This window comes from Lynx rufus, unplaced genomic scaffold, assembly GCF_022079265.1.
Source record: "Lynx rufus isolate CCGP_SWC_20201006 ecotype Redwood Valley unplaced genomic scaffold, mLynRuf1.p SCAF_10, whole genome shotgun sequence".
NCBI classification, from domain to species: domain Eukaryota; kingdom Metazoa; phylum Chordata; class Mammalia; order Carnivora; family Felidae; genus Lynx; species Lynx rufus.
Window position 1 is genome coordinate 6,542,297 of NW_025814824.1, and position 14,456 is coordinate 6,556,752.

Here is a 14,456-nt window from a genome sequence, read left to right on the forward strand (position 1 = left end):
CAGTCCGCATGAACATGCTCCAGTTAAGAGCCCCAGCTGAGATCTCACTCAACAGCCAGCATCAACTACCAGTCTTGTAAGTGAAGATACCTCTAGATGATTCTAGTCCCCCACCTTCAAGATACCCTTGGCCAGCAAGTCTTCCCAACTGAGGTTCTAGACATTGTGGAACAAAAACAAGGCATTCTTACGTTAACAACTCAGGCAACAACAGGTGTTGGCGAGGATGTGGAGAAAGAGGATCTCTCTTGCACTGCTGGTGGGAATGCAAGCTGGTACAGCCACTCTGGCAAAAAGTATGGAGGTTCCCCAAAAAACTAAAAACAGTTTTAGTTTGACCCAGCAATTGCACTACGAGGTATTTACCCAAGGGATACATGTATGCCGTTTTGAAAGGACACATGCACCCCCATGTTTATAGCAGCACTATCAACAATAGCCAAAGTATGGAAAGAGCCAATGGATGAATGGATAAAGAAGATGTGGTATATATACATACAATGGAGTATTACTCGGCAATCAAAAAGAATGAAATCTTGCCATTTGCAACTACATGGATGGAACTAGAGGGTATAATGTTAAGTGAAATTAGTCAATCAGAGAAAAGACAAGTATCATATGACTTCACTCATATGAGGACTTTAAGACACAGAACAGATGAACATAAAGGAAGGGAAGCAAAAATAATATAAAAATAGGGAGGAGGGACAAAACATATGGGACTCTTAAGCATGGAGAACAGAGGGTTACTGGAGGAGTTGTGGGAGGGGGTATGGGCTAAATGGGTAAGCGGCATTAAGGAATCTACTCCTGAAATCATTGTTGCACTATATGCTAACTAATTTGTATGAAAATTTAAAAAATAAAATTAAAAATAAAATAAAATAAAATAAAATAAAATAAAATAAAATAAAATAAAATAAACCAAGGCATTCTTGGTGTACCCTATGTGAATTACTGACCAGTAAGATCTGTGAGCCTAATAAAGTACTGCTTTACATCACTACGCTTTGAGGTGGTTATATCACACAGCAATAGCATCTGGAAATGAACCAGTAGAGGGGAAAATTAATAATGCAGGAAAAAGAGGGAGAAATACAATAGTAAAGTCCTTGAAGGTAAAAGGAGATGGATTTCTGTACCTAAGCAGGAGAAGCTTAAGATGGGACACTGAGTTCATTCACTGTAAATTTTTTTTTAATGTTTATTTATTTTTGAGAGAGAGAGAGAGAGAGAGAGACCAAGCACGAGTGGGGGAGGGGCAGAGAAAGAGGAAGACACAGAATCTCAAGCAGGCTCCAAGCTCTGAGCTGTCAGCACAGAGCCTGAAGCGGGGCTCGAACCCACAAACAGTGAGATCACGACCTGAGCTAAAGTTGGACATTTAGCGAACAGAGCCACCCAGGCGTCCCTGAGTTCATTCGTTATAAAGGAGAAAAGGGCAGAGTTTAGGCACAGATACAGGATGACAAGAGGTGTTACTGATGGTAGATTACGTTATTGAGAAATATGGAGATAAATACCAAAAGACACTGTTAAGAGATTTGAAAGTGGTTTACTGGGAAACAGGAATCAGAGATGGGGGAGGAGCAAGACGTTGCTGATTTTTGTTATAAACCATAGTACACAGTTTACCATGTTTATTCGTGTTTCTAAAGTAAACAAAGTTATTTTAAAAAAGATTTATTATAGGGGTGCCTGGGTGGCTGGCTCAGTTGGTTGAGCATCCGACTTCGGCTCAGGTCATGATCTCACGGTTCGTGAGTTCGAATCCTGCATCAGGATCTGTGCTGATGGCTCAGAGCCTGGAACCTGCTTTGGATTCTGTGTGTCCCTCTCTCTCTGCCCCTCCCCCACTCACACTCTGTCTCTCTCTCTCTCGAAAATAAACAAACATTAAAAAAACTTTTTTTAAGATTTATTTTATTCCCTCATTTTCCAAATGAGGAAAAAAAACTAAGGCTCAATGATCACGTGACTGGCTCAAACTCACACACTAGGTTGACAGCAGTTAGTCCCCGATGCCCTTATTTCCAAAACAGCGCACTTCTTCACATCACACTGCCTTTCATATTACAAAATATTACCTAGTGACAATTAATTTTGTAATCAGAATTTATTAAAGTCATTTAGTAAGCAGTAATGAATACACTATTCCCAAGGACTGACAGCAAAAAAGCAGGCCAAAATATGTCCTTGGGAAGTCAAAATAAGCATTCAAGCAAAACTAACCATCCAGGGACTATCTGAACCTAGTCCACCTTTGATAGCTATACCATATAGGCTTTAAAAACAGATAATGCTTCGTTTTGCCCTCTCCAGCTCTCCTAATCTAAATACTTTTAACCATGCTACATTCACTTCAATAAGTTATCTACAAGGATTTCTCTTCCCTTTTAGAAAGTAATGCCTTGGGGTGCTTGGGTGGCTCAGTCAGTTGGGCATCCAATTCTTGATTTCAGCTCAGGTCATATCCCAGAATTGTGGGATCAAGCCCTAAGTCAGGTTCTGCACTGAGTCTGCTCAATGATTCCCTCTCTCTCTCCCTCCACTCCTCTCCCCTACTCTCTCTCTCTCACTAAAAAAAAAAGGAAAGAAAGAAATTAATACCTTATCAGTTTATTTAGATTCTGCCAGTACAAATGCATCCAGAGATCACTTGTCTAACCTGCCAGGCTACTGAATGTCTAATAAGAACCAATGATGGGAATGCAAGCTGGTGCAGCCACTCTGGAAAACAGTATAGAGGTTCCCCAAAAAACTAAAAATAGAACTACCCTATGACCCAGCAATTGCACTACTAGGTATTTACCCAAGGGATACAGGTATGCTGTTTCGAAGGGACACGTGCACCCCCATGTTTATAGCAGCACTATCAATAATAGCCAAAGTATGGAAAGAGCCCAAATGTCCATTGATGGATGAATGGATAAAGAAGATGTGGTATATATATATATATACAATGGAGTATTACTTGGCATTCAAAAAGAATGAAATCTTGCCATTTGCAACTACGTGGATGGAACTGGAGGGTATTATGCTAAGTGAAATTAGTCAGAGAAAGACAAATATCATATGACTTCACTCATATGAGGACTTTAAGAGACAATACAGATTAACATAAGGGAAGGGAAGCAAAAATAATATAAAAACAGGGAGGGGAACAAAACATAAGAGATTCATAAATATGGAGAACAAACTGAGGGTTACTGGAGGGGGCGTTGGAGGGGGGATGGGCTAAATGGGTAAGGGGCACTAAGGAATCTACTCCTGAAATCATTGTTGCACTATATGCTAACTAATTTGGATGTAAATTTTAAAAAATTAAATTAAAAAAAATGTTTAATTCAAAAAAAAAAAAGAACCAATGAATGTTGGGGCACCTGGGTGGCTCAGTTGGTTGAGCATCCGACTTCAGTTCAGGTCACGAACTCGTGGTTCCCGAGTTCAAGCCCCATGTCCAGCTCTTGTGCTGAGAGCTCAGAGCCTGGAGCCTACTTCAGATTCTGTGTCTCCCTCTCTCCCTTTCTCCCTTTTTCCGTCTCTCTCTCTCTCTCTCTCTCTCTCTCTCTCTCTCTCTGTCCCTCTCCAGCTCACACTCTGTCTCTCTCTCTCAAAAATAGACATTAAAAAAAAAAAAAACACTCAATGTCTACTCACTCAAATAATAAGTATAGGGCTAATTCCCACAAGGAACAGCAGTACATGTATAGTGTGATATAAAAGGACACAGATGAATGGCAATCACTGTCAAAAATACATCCCAGTCTTTATTATGCCTAAAATTCTCATCTTTAGTCCCAGTGATGAGATCTTTGTGTAGAAGTCTCCATTATTCACCCAACTGTCAAATCCAAAGGTCATCTCTTACACTAGAGAGAGCAAAATATTAACAATAGCGATGTTTGCATGGGAAAACCATAAGTAATTTTCTTTTTCTGCTTTTCTAGATTTCATGTTAGAAAAAACATTAGTATACACTTCTAAGGCCTTTTTTCAGTTCTGATTCTCATTTCTTAGCAGTGATCAACAGTGATCAACATGATAATCATTCCCACCCTCTTAACCTACACACCCACCTTCCTCTCAGACAGACTGCTCCTTTTTTGTCTCTTTTGTCAATTCCTCTCCTTTCATCCTGTAGTTATGGGCAGTTCCCAAGCCTCAATTTCAGGTCCACTGCTCTTCTTTCTGAGCACTACAATTCCAACCTGAAATTTCTCTACCAAGTTCCAGTCATCTAGCTATCTATTTCACTTGACTATCTCACTGTTACCTCAAATTCAACATCTCCAAAATCTAAGTCCAGCTGTCTGTATCTCTTCAACCAGCTACTAATATTTTCATACCTATTTCTGTCAGGATGGCCATTTAAAAAATTCTAGTTCTTTCTCTATCACTAACTAGTTGAGTAATTTGGGACACATGTTTAAATCTCTCTGGGTCTCAGATTCCTAATGCACAAAATTCAGAGGCTAGCCCAGATGTTCTCAGACGTCCTGACATTCCAACACTCTTGAATTTCTTATGGCACTGAAGATCAAAACTTCAAAGTCATCTTTGATGAGTTGTCTTCCTCCCTACCCCCAAACCCCACCACATCCTCCTTTCTTATCCAGTCTATAATGAAGTCTTGTGTGACATCTCCCCAGTCCTATTTTCACTAAATCCAAACACTAGGCCTAGATTATCTTCCTTGCTCTATCACTTTTCTTTCCAATTCATACTATACCTAGCACTGTGCCAGTCTGTTTCACCTAAGATACTTTTAGCAAGCTCTTTCTCAATCTAAACTTTTAAAGCTTCTCAGCTGCCTATGAGGCAAAGTATATTCTTCTCATCCTAACACTCAAGGTATCTGTATTCTGCTTCCAATCTATATTATCAACCTCATTTCTTATTACCCTGCCACACAAACCTTCATTTCACTTAAGTTACTTTCCGTACTGTTCTCTGAAAATGTCATGCAGATTTTGCCTCTGTTTACCACCTATACAAGGTCTTTCCTCTTACACAAAATCAAATCCTGCCTAGTTTTGATTCTACTTCCTCTCTGAAGCCTTCCTTGCTCGCTTCAACTCTAAGTGGTCTCAAATATCTATAACTTGTATTACTTATTTCCCAGTTACATTTTAAGTTCTCAGTGAAAGGAACCTATTTTATATCTTTCTGCATCTCTTTTGGACATAGCAAAGTACCTTTTACATCGTAGGTATTAACAGATATTTGTTTGGTAACTGACTAGAGTTCCTTTTTAATACATAGCATTTATTGAATGCACCCCATCTGCTCAGCACTCTGTGTGTTCCTCAAAGCATACACAATCAACTTGAAAAGATATGGTTAACGCCAGAGAAATAATCATCAAACAACCCAAGCATAATATATAATTAAACTATGAGAAGATTCTCTAGGACTAAAAAACAGTGGAAATATAGAAAGGAAAAAACTATATTTAGTGAGAAATAGTTTCAGAAATGAGGCAGAATTTTAACTGGGAGTACAGCCATAGTAACAGTACTAATAATAATAGTGGTGATAAATAATTATAATAATAAAAGCCAAAACTTAAGGTGCACTTAATGTGCTAGGCACTGGTCTTGAGGACCTCTCATGTATTAATTCACTTCTTTCTCACTACAACCCTATGGAAAAAGTACTAGAGTCATTCTCATTTTTTTCAGATGAGACTGAGACCCGGCTTAGTTATTTCATACGTAGTGAGTAATGCAAACAGATACAGAATTGGGCTTGGTGGAAGAAGGATGGAAAACATAAATGAAAGTTAAAAGATGAAATAGCATAACTATTATTAGAAAATGTGGAAAGCGGCTTGAAACACTACAGCAGAGAATGCCTTTTGAGGGTCCTTAGACCAAAGACTGAATAAACAGGGCAGGGAGTAATGACAGAGTAGAGTGAAAGCCAGGAAGAGGAAGTTAAATTTAAGAGGTAGAAAGTGGGAAGCCACTGAAGATTTGGGGACAAAGAAATGCCACAATAAGGAGTATTAGTGACACTTCTATTGTGGATAAACAGAAGAAAGAGAAGCTGGACTCTGAGAGGTTGCTATGACTTTCAATATTGTAGGCTGAAGAAACAAGTCCTGGGATTCAGGTGGTAAAGTGAAGTAAGCAGAGATATAAGGGACAAAAGAAATATGAACAGGACATGTTGAATAGGTTAATACAAGAGGTAAATGAAAGATGAAAGCTTAAAGATGATGCCTAATTTAAAGCCTATTATGACCAGGAGAGAAGGAAATTCCAGAGGGGTTTAAAATGATGATTTTTCATTTAGGGCATGGTGACTTTAAAAAGACAGTCAAGGGACGCCTGGGTGGTTCAGTTGGCTAAACGTCCAACTCTTGATTTCAGCTCAGGTCATGATCTCATGGTTTGTGAGATCGAGTCCCACATCAGGCTCTACTCTAAGAGCAGGTAGCCTGCTTGGGATTCTATCTCTCCCTCTCTCTCTGCCCCTCCCACACTTGTGCTCGCTCTCTCTCAAAATAAATAAATAAACATTAAAAAGAAAAAGAAGAAGAAGACGATGACAACACAAGTCAAAAATACGAGCCCAAGAACAGGACTGGAAAAACCAGGAAGTGACTAGAATGACAAATAAGCAATAGGATTAGTTTTAACATGAAAACACTAGGAAGAAGCTATAAAGATATTAAATAGGAGAGGAAATATACTAAGCCATGATCAGCTGGTACCAGCAGGATATCAATAATTTTATCAATAACTGTATCAATACTTTTGGTGGGGAAGGGAAACAATTTGTGACCAACACTTAAAAATGCAGTTTTTCCATTTAAAAAGACTTTTGTGTGTATCAGAAAAGCCAACCAAAAGCTAAGGCAAAGGTTCCCAAACTGTCCATTCAGGGAGTTCTTAGTAATATTTTCACAGCACCCCCGAGGCCAAGAGAAATACTTCAGGAGGTAGATTCAAACCATTTAATGTCCTTACAACTTAGTGCTTGTTCAGCCTCGTACAACTTCTTGGAATCAAACTGGACATCACACTCTCATTTCCTCTGTCACACTGATTCTCATACAGTAGTTGCTTTTTATGAGAGCAACCTCTAAAGAAACTGCTTTGCAAAGACAGGACATTGTAGAAAGGACTGTGTCAATTTAATGTTGACACTGTGAACTACCTCAAACTAATAGCTCAAGGCTGAGTTCACTGGTGCTCCGGGGCACCTCAGCACACAGTTTGGGAAACTGGGAGCAAAGGCAAGGGGCCTCAAAAGACCGGCGGGGGGGGGGGGGGGGGGGCGGGGGGGCGGAATGTGACGGGGGAGGAGCAGAAGAAAGTTCTTAGCACACTTAACCACAAGAGGGCAGCACAACAGTCGGGAAGGAGGCACAACGGTGGGGGCAGGGGGTGTCAAGAAGAGAGAAGAGTTAACCTTTCCATGAAAAAAAAGGCTTTAAGACCTGTTAACCAGTTCCAGATCTAAAAGTCCTTTATCTCCTTCTACTAAAGAGGAAGAAACACTGGTCCTTGGCAGACCACCTCGCGCAGGGTCATTGTGTCCTTCTCTGAATCTCCTCTGCCCGCCCAGCCATGAGTAGCGGAGCCTTTAATAGTAGCCAAGCGATGTACTATTTTGCATGCATGATCTTACTGAATCGTTACAACAACCTTCTAAGAAAAGCGGGGCTCAAGGAGAGTTTAAATAATACAACTATAAAGTGGCAGGAACACCAGGATTCAAACCCAGATCTGACACCAGGGCCAGCGCTCTTTTCCTATTCTGCCTCCAAAGCATCCCGCCTTTCAGCAACAGCCGGGGGAAGGAGACACAAGATACCACGTTTCCTTCCCATACCTGAGGCACCTGCCTCGAACCCGAGGAAACACCAGTATAGGAAACAAACTATTCTGTAACTGTCCCTAAAACACGGGCCGTTCAGCTGGAGCCAACGCAGGCATTCCCGCGTATCCAGTGACCAAGGGCTGCGGCTTTCCTCTCCAGGTAAACACACCCACTATTAAGGCAAGTGCCGGGCACATCCAGTTTGCAGACATGTCGCACATGCAAGCTAGTGATTTTCACACTTGTGCTAAAAGGTGAGGGGGGTGGGGAAAGGGAGTCCAAAGGTTGATTATTCATCTTCACATCTGCTGGGTGTCACACAAGACTATTTGCAGTAGCCCAACAACTCGCTTGCACACACTATTAAGAAACCAAAAGCAGTCGTCATCGCTCTTATTCCCACTTCTAATTTCCTTCTCCACATTTCCCCTCCCCTCTATGACATATTCGGCCGCTCCTGGCCTTTCATTCAGAGAAAAGGAGTTTCTCCTGACAGATTAATCACCACCGGAAAGCAAACTGGGTGAATTCAACCGACGCACCAAACTTAGGCAGATAAAACCATCCAGGAAGCATTCAATGTGGTAGCAGAAACCCCAGCACAACAGCTAACGTGTTCTCCCAGTAGGTATCTCTGAGTACTTGAAAATGTCCCTCCTTGAAAGATTACCGAGCTCTGGCTGCTGGAGGAGAAAGGGTTAAGGCGCAAGGCTCCCCCCCCCCCCACGTAAAGCCTCGTTGCTCTTCTAATTCGCAGGAAAAGCAGCAATGAATGTTTCTTAAAGGATCCAAGAGCAACACTAAACACCCCCCGAACTACCCTCCCCGACCCACATTCTAAGTCCAGCACTGCCATTTTCAGTGAGCCCTGCCTGTCTACACACGTTCCCACCCTTCCTACGCACGCAGTCCACACTCGCCTTCACCGCCGCCACGGAGCACAGCAGCCGGGATCTCAAACCCACCTTCGCGGGAAGGGCAGCGGGGACCTTTTTCTTCCGAAGAGCAACAGTTCACATCTTGTTCCCTCGCCTGCTTCTGAAACCTAAAAAAAGCAAGCAGCGGTTATTACCGCAGAAATCCTGGGGAAATAGATGCTCTTCCCTAGGCGGTTCGGACGTCTACAAAATTTTAAAGAGGTTTAAGAGGAGGGGGAAGGCGGCTACGAGGCACACATGGATGCAAACAGCAACAGGAAAACACGCCGTTGCAGGCTTCCCCCACCCCTTCGAGAGGGAAGATTTTCTTGCCGAGAAGTTTACTGGGCCACTAGCAGGGGGGACAGCGGGCATCAGGAGGTGGGAGGGATGCGGACAGACGACTGCGGCCCCCCAGCCAGAGGCCACGCAGCAATCGCACGCACCAGCTGCACCGATCCCGCGGCGAGGACGCGCCCCCGGGGCCCGCAGGGGCCGCTCCGCCCCGGCGCCCGGCGCCCGCCGCCGGCCGAGATCCGCGGGGCCCCCGGAGTGGGCAGGGGTGCCGGGGTCCTCCAGGCTGGGCCCTCCCGGGCCCTCCCGCGTGGGGTCGGCTCCCACTCACATCCCTCGGCGGCGAGCCCCGGGCCTGGCCCCGCGCTGCCGCAGCAGCTCTCCGCCCCGACGCGCGCCGCGAGTCCGGGCCCAGGGGCCGAGCGGCAGAGGCGGCGGCACCAACTCCCGAGCGAGCCGGGCGCCGGCCCAGCCTGTCAGCGCGCAGGGAAGCCCGTAGGCGGCCGCCGCTGCCCCCTTCTGCTCCTCTTCCTCTCTCCTTCCTCCAGCCCACACCACTCCCACTTCGGGCGGCCGGGAAGCCCGTCACAGGCGTCGTCTCCACCCTCTCCCGGGCCACACCGGCTTCTCGGCGCCTCAGGCGATACTGGCCCGGACGCCCTATTTGCGTCGGAGTCCGCCTGCAGTCTGGCTGCCCGATCACCGCCGACCGAGACGGTCCCGCGGGCGGGGGCGGGGGCGGGGGCGGGAGTCGGGCACGCGCCCCGGGACTGCGCGTGTGCGCGTGCGCCGAGCGCCCGGGCCGCACTTCTCCGGGCGCGCGCGCCGCGGGGCTGGCGGGCGGCGGCCACGCACGACCCGGCTGCTCGGCCAGGCGGCGGGAGCGCGCGGAGATTCCCGGGGCGTCCCCCGGGCCTGAACGGGCGGGGAAATTGAGCTGGAGCTGGCTAGCCGGGCCGCGGAGCCAGCAGGAGCCGGGCGCCGGGGCTGGGCCCGCCCCCCCCCCAGATGGGCGTGTGTGTGGCGGCCGCCCGCCGTGGAGGCGGCTGGGAATGAGTCAGCCCGGCCGGGAAGGCGCCCCCTGCACGCAGCCGGCCACCACGCACGTTATCCTCCCGGGCACTGTCGTTCGTTCCCCTTCTGCTTTCGCTTCCACGTTCCTCGTGCCGCGGACCTGTCCTTCCCCAGGCCGGGCCTCTCGGCCCGAGGGGAAGTGGCGCCGAGAGTTGGGGCAGCGTTCCCACGCGCAGTTCTGTGCAGGTGCGCCCCACTCCAGTCCGTCACCTCTACGAGAATAGGGTGAGGGTGGGACGAGGCGCCCAGCTGCCTGCGGACTGGCGAGTGAGGACAAACATAGCCCACCGTCCCCCAAAGCCCCACTCATTCGTTCAACAAATATCCGCATACCATCCACCAGGTGCCGGACCGTAAGGCCCCCAAGGATGCTATGTAATCACAACGCGCGTTCTACTTGCTCTACCGGAGCGTGGATTCTGATAAAGTGACAAACATACTTGAAACGCATGATGTGCCAGTGTATGATTGCCACTAAGATAAATAAAACAAAGTAAAGGGATAGAAAGCGAGGAGGCAGTATGCTATTTTAGCGAGGGGTGGCCAAGAGAGACCTCCCAGAGTAAGTGACATTTGAGCAGAGATGTGGGGAATGAGAATGCACCAGTCCTGCAACTATCTGGGAAAAGAGTTTCAGGCGGAGGGACTAACAGGGGCAAAGACCCTGAGAAAGGAATGTGCTTGGTAAGTTCAAGGACCTGGAAAAGAGGTCACTGTAGCTGGAGGACAGTGAAGGAGGCAGCAGTGGGTAAGACATGAGGCCAAAGGAGTAGCCTGGAACCCAACTGTGTACGGTCTTTTTCTCATATTAGCCCTCTTTCAATCTGAAACACTGGATGCATTTATAGCCCCTGTTTCCCCACTCACAAATGATGCTGAGCCTCAGGTCTAACTTGTATTTAATGATTTCTCTAAATCAACTCACCAAAGCAACTCCCCCATTTCTTCTTACATAAGACCCATTGCAAAAGGTCTTTCAGCAAATGATAGCAGGATAGGAAATGACTTGAATTCACACTGACTCCTTTAAAGTAAATAATGAACTACAGCCCTCCTTTTCTCATAAGAGGGAGGGATTTACAGGACAATTGCATTCCTACGGTTACTGTTCTGCAAGCAAAATACGCTGGAGAGGCCTTATTTTTAATTTCTAAAAAGGAACTGGAACTGGTTGTGACTCAGTGGCAAATCGAAAATCTTGGAATATAAAGGCTGAAATTACGAGCAGCAACTATCATGAGAATTCCCTTTTTCTACAAAAGAAAATTGTTACTGGAGTAGAAACCAGAACGCAGGCTCACACAAAGAAGACAAAATGGCCAAGTTGTCTTTAATATCACAGCTAAAGTTAAAATCATCTGAACTGTGGAAATGGAAACATTCTCTTTTGTGAGGAAAAAAAAATGTCCATTTTAGAACTCTGAAACAGAGCAGAAGCATTCCATGCAGTAAGTGATCTTTCTATATTTTACAATGACATGTTTGTTCAACCAGACATGGTATCTGTTACTGTCCACGGCCTGTTTGCAGGGGGGAGGTCATTTGTAACAGTGGCTATTGAGGGTTTCTTGTGAGGAAAGGGACTCTTTTTTTATAAAAGTGATTTGGATATGAAAAACAGGTGGACTGGAAAGGAAATACATTATTCTTAAGTTTATGGAATTGAGAAATCTCTACCTACCTGCCCAGAAAGTGACTTGCCCAGTGTCATCATTCAGAGAGTGCAAGCCTCTCTTGTCACTAAGGTAGTATGATTTTGAAGTCAATACTGCCCTGGAACGTTGAGCTCTTTTCACACTGTCACATTGTCTAGCTCTTTGTGTGATCCCTCGTAGTGGCATAGCTAGAAATTTGCTCCCAGAGCAAATATTTCAGAAAGATTCCCCTATTTTTTTTAAGTTTTTATTTATTTTAGAGAGAGCACAAGTGGGAGAGAGAGCGAGGGAGAGAGAGAATCCCAAGCACAGTGCAGAGTCAGACACGGGGCTCAAACCCATGAGCCATGAATGAGGTCATGACTTGAGCCGGAATCAAGAGTCAGTCGCTTAACCGACTAAGCCACCCAGGCGATCCAAGATTCCCCTATTTTTGATAAGGATAAAAAAGAATTCCATGAGAACAAACTGGACCAAGTCTTTTGTGACATTCTTTCACACAATATGGAGAAAAAAGAAACATGGGTTGGAGAATTACACATTTAGATTCAAAACTGATGATATGGCCATATCTAAAAGTAAAAACTAGCAGCTAATTGTTACCTCTGGGGCGAAGCGTATGGCACACAGCAAGATCCTGCCGTTGGGCTGGAGCAGAACATGGCAGCCGTGGCCCTTGACTACCACTCCCCAAACCCACCCCTGCAACAAGACTGTGACAGTTTTGTGAGATGGGGCTTTGGCTGCTATCACTTTTTAAAGTTCTTAGGTGGTTTGATGCAACGCCAAGGTTGCAAATACACAGCCAAGCAAGGGTTTAAGAACTTAAGCTTGAGAGGCTGGCAGACCCAGGTTTCAATCACAGCTTTGACCAAGGAAGTCGTTTAGATTTTCTAAGCTTCCATTTCCTCATCAGTATAATGGGGATAATAATACCTTCCTTGAAAAGTCATTTGGAAGATTAGATGAAAAAGTATTTTTAAACCCTTTGCCCAGTTATTAAATGTGTATTATAGTTGCGATAAGGACAATTTACAGATCTCACCAAGCTGGGAGGTATAAGAAATATGTTGGATTTTATTAGTAATCCTGAAGCATTTGTCACGATGCGTCACATTACACAGAACTGTGTGGGCTGGAATGATAAGGGCTGAGTTGTAACAGAGATAAATGGAAAGACTTGCATTTGTAAATAAAACAAACAAACAGGGGAGCCTGGGTGGCTCAGTCAGTTAAGCGTGTACTTCGGCTCACGTCGTGATCTCATGGTTTGGAAGTTCAAGCCCTGTGTCAGGCTCTGTGCTAATAGTGCATAGCCTGGAACCTTCTTCCGATTCTGTGTCACTCTCTCTACCCCTCTCCTGCTCCCACTCTGTCTCTATCTCTCAAAAATGAATAAACATTAAAAAAATAAAAAAAACAAACAACTATGCCATTAAATGATGAAATAATGAAAACATTAATCTTAAAATGAGCAAAAAAAAAATGTGACAGCAAAACAAACAAACAAACAAACAAACAAACAGGAAAGTCCTTGGAAAGGGAAACAGATTCAAGCAAAGGGTTGGGGATAGACAGAGAGTTACTTTGTTTATTTCCAAGACAGGGAAGATATACTTTTCTGAAGGCAAGGGAAATAGCCATCGAGAGAGGCTGATTTATTCCAGGTCTAGTAATATAAACGAAAAAGCAAAGGCGGGAGTGTGAATCAGGTAGACAGAAAAGCAAGCAATGTTTTTTTGTTTTCTTTTGTTTTGTTGTTTTGTTTTTTACTTTGAATCATCCAGATATTTTAGAATCATTCATTTCAAAGTTTGGTTAGATATGGAAGGAAAAACAAACAGTCCAATACCTCCTCTGCACTTCAGCAGATCCCTGCTGCTATATCAGACCTCTCATCCTTCCTTATAGTCCCAAAGATAAAGGTGTTCCTGGCACACAGGTCCTCCTTGAGATAACCAGATAAATTTAATTTTGATGCATGAAAACCAAAAGTTTTCCCCTCTGTAAACCAGGAATTAATAGCCTCCTTCGAGTGAGAATAATTATTTGGTGACATATGCAAAATGTCTGTTATAATTATGCTCTACTTTGCAAAAATTTTGTATTCAAAATAGAGGTATAGTTACAAATTCACTAAAACCTTTATACAAGGATTCATACCATGATTCACTCTTAAAAACAGAAATCCCCCTGGCATAATTGTTAGTTTATTTATAAAGATTACGGACTTATTTATAAAGTTCTTATTTATAAAGATTATGGATTCTGCCCTCTTTCTCTAGGAATGGTCCTACTTCACCCAGAGTAGCCAGCCAACCTCTAGCCGTTGTTATTCTTCATGACCCTCCCCCACCCCACCAGGCTTCTTAATTGCGCCATGAGTTGTCACGTGAATCAAGCTGAGCCAATCAGGGTCCCCCTCTTGGGGAAGCCCAAACTGGGATTCAAAGACAGTTGCTCAGACTTTTCTGTTCACTTGAAGCCACTCGTGCTCTAACATTAAATCTGCTATTGTGGTGTTACTATCTCTCTCCCTGTACGTGGAGCTGCACAGAAAGTTAGTTTGCTGTGGGGAAAGAGTAATGCAGATGTAAGAGAGGGAAGAGAAAAAGAGAACATACTAAGAATGAGTCCTCATAATGTTTCAGTTTCCTCTTCCTTAGAAGGCCCAAAGAAACTT

General features: G+C 44.5%; 1 protein-coding gene across 2 annotated transcripts in view; it reads right to left on the minus strand.

Moving 5' to 3' along the window:
• The window catches only part of JAK2 (Janus kinase 2), a 115,830-nt gene extending 106,952 nt beyond the window's left edge, over nucleotides 1-8,878 (minus strand). For both annotated transcript variants that reach the window (XM_047101299.1, XM_047101291.1), the window contains exon 1: nucleotides 8,799-8,878. The gene's annotated coding sequence lies outside the window, so the exon portion shown is untranslated. The remainder of the gene's footprint in view (nucleotides 1-8,798) is intronic.
• Nucleotides 8,879-14,456: the final 5,578 nt, after the last annotated feature.